This window comes from Chionomys nivalis, chromosome 17 (genome assembly GCF_950005125.1).
Source record: "Chionomys nivalis chromosome 17, mChiNiv1.1, whole genome shotgun sequence".
In the NCBI taxonomy this organism is placed as follows: domain Eukaryota; kingdom Metazoa; phylum Chordata; class Mammalia; order Rodentia; family Cricetidae; genus Chionomys; species Chionomys nivalis.
Genome location: NC_080102.1, coordinates 25938701 through 25947394, shown reverse-complemented (window position 1 = coordinate 25947394; position 8694 = coordinate 25938701). Strand labels below are relative to the sequence as shown.

Genomic DNA, 8694 nt, shown 5'->3' with positions numbered 1-8694 from the left:
TGCCAGTGTTCACTCTCATGGCCCTGGGGTCCAGGGCGTTCTTGAATATAGTAGGTGCTTAGTACAGCTACCTACTGAATAATCTCAGGTTAGCCATCTCCCACCGATGTCCTGGGACACTGAAATCTTAGGGCTTAATTTTGCTATACTCTCAAAACAAAGGGCTTTCCTTTTAAAAGTTCTTTTCCAGTGCCTTTGCACAGGCCAGGCTCAAAAAGCAGATTCCTAGATATTCCTAGACCAACAGAATGAGGGCCAGGGTATCTAGAGCAAAGAGAAGTGTGGGTACTGAGCCTTGAGGTTATGGTTTAGTAGGAGTGGGAGGAGAAGGTCACTTGGGACAGAGAGGTTGAACAGGTGGCCTTGAGACAATGACTAGACTGCACCTAGTTGTGACTCAGTCTCTCTATTCACAATGTTTCCTCGGTGCTGGGTGCTGAGGTTCTCAATGTGGCTTCATATTAGAGCCAATCGGGTAGTATTTGTTTATTTAGTAGGGATGGGGAATGTGGGTTCTGAGGAAAACATATGGTAGTGGGTTCTCTTACATTTTGGTTTCTGGGCATGGAAATTAGGTTCTCAGGTTTGGCAGGCAAGCACCTTCACCATGTGAGCCATCATGCTGCACCCATTGGGGAGTTTTTTAAAAAGCCCCGGTGTTGGTGAGCACTCCCCAAGATTCTGACTAAGCTGCTCTGAGGTGTAGCCAGATATCCACCTGCTTAAGAAAGGCCCCCCTAGAGAGTCTCAAATCTCCCAAGAGAGTCTCCGGTGGAGGTCAGGGCTGAAAATCTGTTAACAGGCAGGTCAAGGTTTTTTTTTTTTTAGAACAGCACCAACGCCAGGGCCAGCCACGGTTGGAAAGGTTGAAACTCTGCAAATTCTGGTGACCACGAAGGCCACCTGTAGAGTTCTCACTGCTGACCATGCAGGTTGGTGTAGCAGGGAGACCGCAGCTCGGGAACGGTTGCTGTGTATAGAATTGGAAAGGGCCCAGTCGTGGGCCGCCAGGATCCTAGAGAATGAAGAGAGCTTAGGCTACGCGGGGAAGGAACCTGGAGAGAAAGTCTGGAGTCTTGGCTGTAAATGGGGCTCCCGAGTGACTACGTGGAGACCCGCAGGAAATGGGGGTGCCGCCCAGTAGGGTGTGGCGCCGACATAAAGCTTAGGAAACTCCAAGAAGGCGATGGGGGCCACGCGGCCGCGCAGAGACACAAGGAAGCCCGCAGGCATACACACGAGCGCGCACGGGAACACACACAACCACTCGGTGCACACACGTCCGCAGCGCACGCCGCGGCCCCTAGAGGGGATTGCAGGGAGGAGCCACAGCCCGGGCCTGGCAGTCCCTCCCGCCGCGCCCCTGCAAAGGCTTGCGCAACAGGCGGCGGCTCCAGCCCGCCCAGCCCAGCCCAGGCAGGGTGCAGTGTGGGGCGAGCCGGGGAAAGGGGTGTGTCCCCCCGCTGCGCAGGGAGCCGAGGGTCGGGGAGGGGCAAGGCCCTGGGGGCGGGGCCCGTGCGCCTATAAAATCGCCCTACGCCCGGACATAAACAAATCTTGCCAGGCCACCCTCTCCCGCAGCTGATTGCTCGCTCACTCATCCTCGACTATCTCTTCACCTCCCGCTGGGCACCTCGCCGCCAACCTTGTTGGCATCTTTCCGTGCTCGCTCATTAGGTAAGCCCCCCCACCCCCAGCCTTCTTCCTCCGGGGCACAACAAGGACCCTCAGGAGGCTTGCCTTCGAGGTGCTGTTAGACTCCCCGTCTGCCTTGGTGGCCCTTGCGAGGACCTCATGGCGCCGGCGCGGGAGAGGGACTCTTGGCATCACTGGAGGGCGTTTCGATTACTATAATGGGGAAAAACATGTTCTGTCTCGCTTTCTTTCTAACTGGGGAAAGGGGTCGAAATTGGAGCGGAGAGCCTAGGAACACCTGGGTCCTTCTTCCTGGTGTCACCCCCAAGTCACAGCTGACTCTTCTGTCCAGTAGGCTCATGTGAACACCTTGTGCGTTGAGAGTGTGAAGGGGTGTGGATGGGTGTTGGGATGGCCAGGAAAAGAGTGACTGACTGTACAGCGTGTTCCCGCGGGGTGAGTAGTGTTGGGGCTCGGGGAGGGGTATTCTGCCGAAGGGGGTATGTCTGCTTCGGAGCCTGGTCCCGAACCAATGTGATCTGAGCCCAGGTTCCCATCCCGTCGCAGAGCCGCGTGCTTTCCAAGCTGTGCGTGTGAGAGAACATGTGTGCGCTGGGGGAGAGTCCGGGGTGTGTCCCGGCGCGTGCTGCACGCGCCAAAGCGAGTGTCCGCGGCGAGCGCTGCACGGGCAGGGTGCGGCCCTCTAGGTATTCCGGGGTTGGCGCTGTGGCTGCGTGGGAGAGGTGGCTGGTGCCGCAGGGTCGCTTGGGCACCTGGCAGCCCCCAAGTCGGCTGGAGCTCCGAGTGCCGTCATTTTCGCCTCCGCCTACACCCCTTCCCCTTTCTTTCTCTTAGGCAGTTCTCCCTGCTGTTCTAACTTGGAGTGCAGCTGGAACTGCTCGTCTGTTCCAGGGGGACCCTTCGCGGTCTCTGATTCAGCCTGTTGGGGGAGATTCGGGAGGGGCGTGCGGAATGCTGCAGACTCGGGGGAAACACGCTGTCACCGCCTCTGTCAAATTAGTAGCTGAAGCTGGGATTCGGAGATAGCTTCCTTACTCTGCCACCTTCCCTCTTCCCTATCGGTCGCCCCTGCTGGCAGTTGTCACAGATCCCCAAAGCACCACCCCTTGGGCTTGAAAGAGGGAAGTCCAGTGGTCCATGTCCTAGAACAGCCTTCAGCTCTTCCTCACAGCTCTTCCTTGCCAGCCTGTTAGTGTCCTGTAGAAGGTGGGAAATTCAGCTGCCAATGCACTTCCCCTCCCCATGTTCTCTTACACTACCCCCAAGTGAAATGAGTTTCAAGGCAAATCTTCCAGGTTGCTTCTTCCAGTTAGAAATCCTAGCATTTTGTTAGTTTCAACTTGGGGGGCAGTGGCAGGGAAGGGACAGACCACTGTTGGTGTGTGGGGTGGGTGGGTCAACCAACTCCAGGCCAGGATGGATACTAAGTGGGGTGCTAAGAAGAGGTGTGAGGGAGACTTTTCAGGAAGGGCTGGAGAAGCTTCAAGGGGTGGAACTTTATAGTTGATGATGTCAGGGAGTTAATCCCACCTATACCTTCTTGGCTTGGTGGGGCTTGGTTTCCCAGTAGTCAGCAGCACCAGGTACTTGGGTAAGGAAGCTTGCTACACCCAGGACAGTAGCCTGGCTCACAGGAAGGGTACACACATACATTAAAAATGAGTGGGACAACCCTGCCTTCTGCTCTGACTTCCTTTGGTCCCAGGTAGGCATCTGACGCAATCCTATGCCTGAAGGAATTACTTGGTTCCTGTAGGGTCTCCTGCCCTGGCAAGCCGTCTCCTGATGAAGGCAAACCAGAGATGGCTAACCACTGACTGGCTGGGCTGTTTGGACTTCCTTAGTCCAACCAAGCTCATTCACCATCCTGTCCCATCTCTTGCCTCTTTAGAGATGTGACCTGAGATCAGAGATCAGTGTCGATGTCAGCGTGAGCCAGAACTGCATCCAGGGTCCCTTCTCAGAGGTCTCTTGGTTGGCATGGAATATGATTTTTGCCTGTATGCTGCAGAATGTGAATGAAAATTTGTCTTTTTACTAAGTTTCAGGTGAGGCCACCTGGAGGGAAAGGCAGAGTAGAAGTGGTTTTTGTTTTTGTTTTGTTTGTTTTCTTTAAAAGCATTTAAATCAGGTGCTGAGGTTGAAGCCAAGTCAGTTTAGTGAGGACGAGACAAGGGGCAGAGTGAACTGATGGGTACTTTTCTGGTGGCTTTCTGAGTTTGCTGCCCCCCTCCCCAACAGCACTAGGGCCCCTGGGTACATTGGCCCCTGGTGGCCTGAGCTCATCCCAGCAGAGAGCAGAAAGAAGGCAATGTGTTTTTCTGATGTTCCCACAGCTGCGGGGCTTCCCTTAAGACCTAGTTCCAGAGGCGCCATTTAAGGTGTGCCTCAAAGGTCCTGTGGCTTCGGAGCTAAGCCACCATGATAACTAGCATCCTTGGATCTAGCCCGAGCAGGGAGAATATAGGCTAGGAAGGAAGTTTGCGATGGGATGAACAGAGTATCCTGGGATCCCTTTAGTTCTTCCAGTCTCCACAGAAATGCTGCCTGGGCTGTATTATCTCTATTGAGTCAATGTGGAACCCAAAGGCTTGTGTGAAGCTATATGTCTAAAAATGGGAGAACCAGACGGAATGAACCCTTTGAGTCAGTCCTCAAAAACATGTGTTCTAGCCTAACTATATATATATATATACACATAAATATGTGTGTGTGTGTGTGTGTGTGTGTGTGTGTATAAATATCTCCAGGTGCCTGGTGAAAGCAGGGCAGAATGAAACACGCAGGAGCTTTGTGCCTTAGGTTTCCCCTTCTATAAAGGGAGAATAACCCAAACAATCTCATCTGGCTGTCTAGAACTTGGTTAGGCTAATTTGTGTGAAGTGAGGCCAGGGCTCAGCACGTGGGGGGCAGGGACTGTGTGGATGTTTCCCATAACAACTGCAAAGGGCACTAAAGAGCCACTTCCTTGACAATGGGTCTGGATCACTGTTTGTTATAACCCTAGCCAGGACTGAATACTCCCAATGGACCCAGACTTTTCTTTTTGAGAGTCTTCAAAAAGCTAAACAATAGGATTAGGTTGAAGGTACTAGGCACTGCCCCCAGGAGCATTTTGCTCCAGGAGGCTGGAGGACAGCACAAGGAGGCCATACCTGTCATGCCTTCATGCCCCCCTGGGTCTGGAAATTCATAGTTGCTCAATTCCTAGTCCTTGCCTACCTTGGTTGCCTTGTGGTCTAGCATATTGGCTTAGACAATTGAGGTTGGAGAGTCTTTTATTCTCAGGTTAGAAAACAGGTTGGGCACTTGTTCAAAATCAGGTGAGTGGATCTGGGCCAAATGCATTCACCCCTGGCTACGTCCAAACCCTACCCCTGCCCCTCAGGCCACAGAGAGCCTCTGGGGTGGGTGGTCAACCTGGTTGGATACACTGCAGGCCCTGGGGCCTTCTTGGTCGCTTCCGATTCTAGGCTAGCCCTTCTCACTTGCTCTTTCTCTTCTTAGGAAGTGGAGGTGCTAAATCTGGCCACCAGTTGTTTTATTGGAAGGGGGTTTGTAGAGATGCAGATGGGAGCACTGTGGTCCCACTGAAGGTTGACTTCAGAGGTGGAGGGCAGCATTTGGGTTTAGGTGTTAGCATGGAGCTTAATTCTCTAGGGTGGGGAGAGCTCAAGCCCTTAAGGAGAACATGAGGAAGTCTGCCTTGGCACCCCAGAATAAGATCATGCTTACAAAATGAGGCCCACAAGCAGCCTCTTTGGACTGAGAGTTTTATTTTCCTATCTGTTTTGTAGACCTGTGTCCACTGCCTACCCCTTGACTGTCCAGGACTGTTAGTCTAGCCAGCCCTTCCCTACCCAAGGGGGCCAAAAAAAAGGCTCATGAACCTGGGGACTCACAGTTCATGTTTTGTTTGTTTGTTTTGTTGTTGTTGTTGTTGTTGTTTCTTTGTTTTAATTTTTTCTAGAGAGGGTTTCTCTGTGTAACAGCTCTGGCTGTCCTGGAACTTGCTTTGTAGACCAGGCTGGCCTAAAACTTACAGATATCCTCCTGCCTCTGCCTCCTGAGTACTGGGATTAAAGAAGTGTATCACCACTACCTGAAACAGTTGATTTTTTAAAAATAGGTTCACCCTTTCCTTAAATCTGAAGAAACCATTAAATCTGAAGAAACCGTTAAGCCTTCCTCAGCTAGCCAGCCTCTGCCCTTCCTTCCAGACCCTCCCATGGCTAGCAGTTGGGTTGAGTGCCCACCCTGCTCCCATTTGTCCTGTGGGACCACACTGTCCTGTCATCTATCTCTCTCCCATCCCCCCTCCCAGGGCCCAACAGTCTGGCACTCATTGAGTACTCTCTCCATGTGCATCCGAGGGAAATCTCCACTGATGAGGGCAATAAACAAGCCCATCTGTACAGGAAAAACTACAAGGGACTGTTCTGGAGTGTGGAAGTGATAGAGCCGTTTGGGGGAAGGATCTAATTAGGGAGGGTGACCAGCATGCTGTCTGATCTTGGGGACAAAGGGCTTGGTATGAGGATCCATTTCCGTCCTAGGCTAACACTGGCTCTATGATGTCAATAAAGTGTCTCAGCCTTGCCAGCACAGCTTACACCCATCCCACGGATTCACAGAATAGTCCTCTAGTGCGACCAATGTCCTTCTTCGGACTTCCAGTTACTGGCTTATGCCTCAGACAGCCGTCTGCCAAGCCACTAACTGCCAGAATTCCGGTGCCAAGACACCACTGAGCACTGTGGGAAGATCACGGCGGGCAGGTTCCAGGCACTCACTCTTCCTACTGTTCTGTTCTAGCTCGCCCTCTACTCTGCCCCACCTCACTACTGGTTGCTCCATTACTCTGATTGATGTGTACACACACCTTTTCAGCAGGTAGTGCACTCCTGCTTGGGATAAAGAGGCAAGAGGGTTGTGAGTTCAAGGCCAGCCTGTGCAACTTGAGACTGTCTCAGAAGAAAAAGATGGCGGGCAGCATAGTGGTAGAGGCCTTGGCCACATACTAGGTTCAATCTAAAAAACAAAAGTTCCAGTCCCCACAGATGCATGGGGGATGGAGGAGCTTTGGTTGCCTGGCAACAGATGATTTCTCCTTATTACCCTTGTCTCATTTTTCCAACATGGACCCAGTCAGTGATGCCCAGTATTGTGCCGAGTCCCAAGGCCCTGAAAGAACCCTGGTCTGGAAATTTCTGGGAAGGATGTTTGGATCTCTCTGAGATCTTCCACCCCATTCTAAACTGTTCCTAAGCTCTAGCCCATCCACTACACCATCCACAGCAGTCTTGGTGAGCTGGATTACATAAGAAAACTAGTTCAGGGCTCCACCGCCTTACCAAAGCCTTTACTTCCAAAAGTCCAGAAAACACCAGGAGAGCCAGTGCTTCACAAAGTGACTTCAGAGTGACTTTCAATTGACATAGGAATGTCCCAACAGGCATATGGGGGAAACCCGAGCATGTCCCACGGTAGTTTTTCCTGGGTTAACACAGAAGTGAGACAGCCTTCCAGACCTTTCTGGGGTTACCATATGCTATGCAACCCTTGGTAGCACACACTGATCTCCAACTCAGGCTCGGTAAAGGGCAGGCTGGGAATACCCATGCTTCTGTGAGTGTTACCTGAAGGGCAGAATCTGGGCCAGCTGCTGACGTAACAGTCAATGCTGAGCCAGCCATGGTCCCCTCTGGTTTTCCTTTCTCTGCTTCAGTACAGGACTCCAAGGGCCTGTTGTCTGCCTCCAGCAAAGGAGTGAGATGTGGCCATCCTTCTCCAGGCTGGAGGACTGAGACGCGGAATTGTTGGCAAGCCACATGAGGGACATTGACAGGGCTCCTGATTCCTTTCTGTGAAGTTGGCAATGTCCCTGCCAAGGACTTCTTTGAACACAGGAATGAGTGGGGTGCCATGGAAGTGACCCATGGCACTTATGGCACTTACTATGGTGTGGCCATGTGGGGTTTCATGCTGTCTAGCTCCCGTGGATGCTCTTCCTGGGAGACTGGGTCCTGGAAGTGCTGGAACAGTTCATGAATGGGTCTTTGCTGGATGCCTCTTGTTTCATCCCTTGGGGAATCTACGGGATCTGGAAGAACTTGGCCAAGAGGGTAAGCAGCAGAAGGCTGAGCTCCACAGAGTGGCTTCAGCTGCAAGGAGTGATAGAATTAAGTAGAAAACTCAGTGTCAGCGGTGAGGGATCCGAGGGCTTATGAAGAAGAGGGCGAGTGAGGCGGGGCCATTCAGCCAGCGCTGCACACAGTGCCTGTGGCACTCTGGTCTCAGGTCTATGCCTTCCTCCCTGGGTCCCCATGGGTACCAAATTTGTTAAAGACTTATGCCGTGTCCAAAGGACAGATATGCGTCCTTTGTTGGAGATCAACAAAGATCAACTAAAAGAATAAACAACTGTGCAATATATGAAGACAATGATACCACTTACCAGGGTAGCGGATGGCGATTAGAAAAATAAGAGAACGAAGACACGAGTGAAAATCATAAAGCAGAAGCATTGGATAGCACTGGGAGGGAGTTCCAGTGAATACTGAAAGATCACCCGTGTTTAATTTCCATTTGCTTAAATACCCTGACCCCAAAAGGTAGGACTAAGATTAAAAAAAAAAAAAAAACAAAAAAAAAACAACTACATTAACATGATACAAGGGAATGAACAGACCAGTTGAAGGATTATGGTCTACAATCTTAAAAATTCTTTTGCCAGAACAAGACAAGTAACGCTCACACCCAAAACATTCTACAGGCAAACCACTCCCTGGGTGGAATCCATACTTATCTCCCTAAGGGAGTAGGGACCTAGTTGGATCCTTAGACTTTTGTTTGAGGTAAAAACAGATCTACTTCTCAATACCTGAAATATCAGGTCTGGATATTAGCCACACCTATTGACAACAACCTAGAGAGAGCAGAACTCTCTGCTCTAAATCAAGGTGGGATGGACCTGTACCTATGGGCCCTGTCAGTCCTTGGCAAGTAGACACACTGAGGCTCCTAGGGGTGATGACT

General features: G+C 51.5%; 1 protein-coding gene across 1 annotated transcript in view; it reads left to right on the top strand.

Annotated features, from left to right (window-relative positions):
- Window positions 1-1561: 1561 nt before the first annotated feature.
- Ndrg1 (N-myc downstream regulated 1) overlaps window positions 1562-8694 on the top strand; it is a 43877-nt gene continuing 36744 nt past the window's right edge. The window contains exon 1 of the mRNA XM_057792436.1: window positions 1562-1677. The gene's annotated coding sequence lies outside the window, so the exon portion shown is untranslated. The remainder of the gene's footprint in view (window positions 1678-8694) is intronic.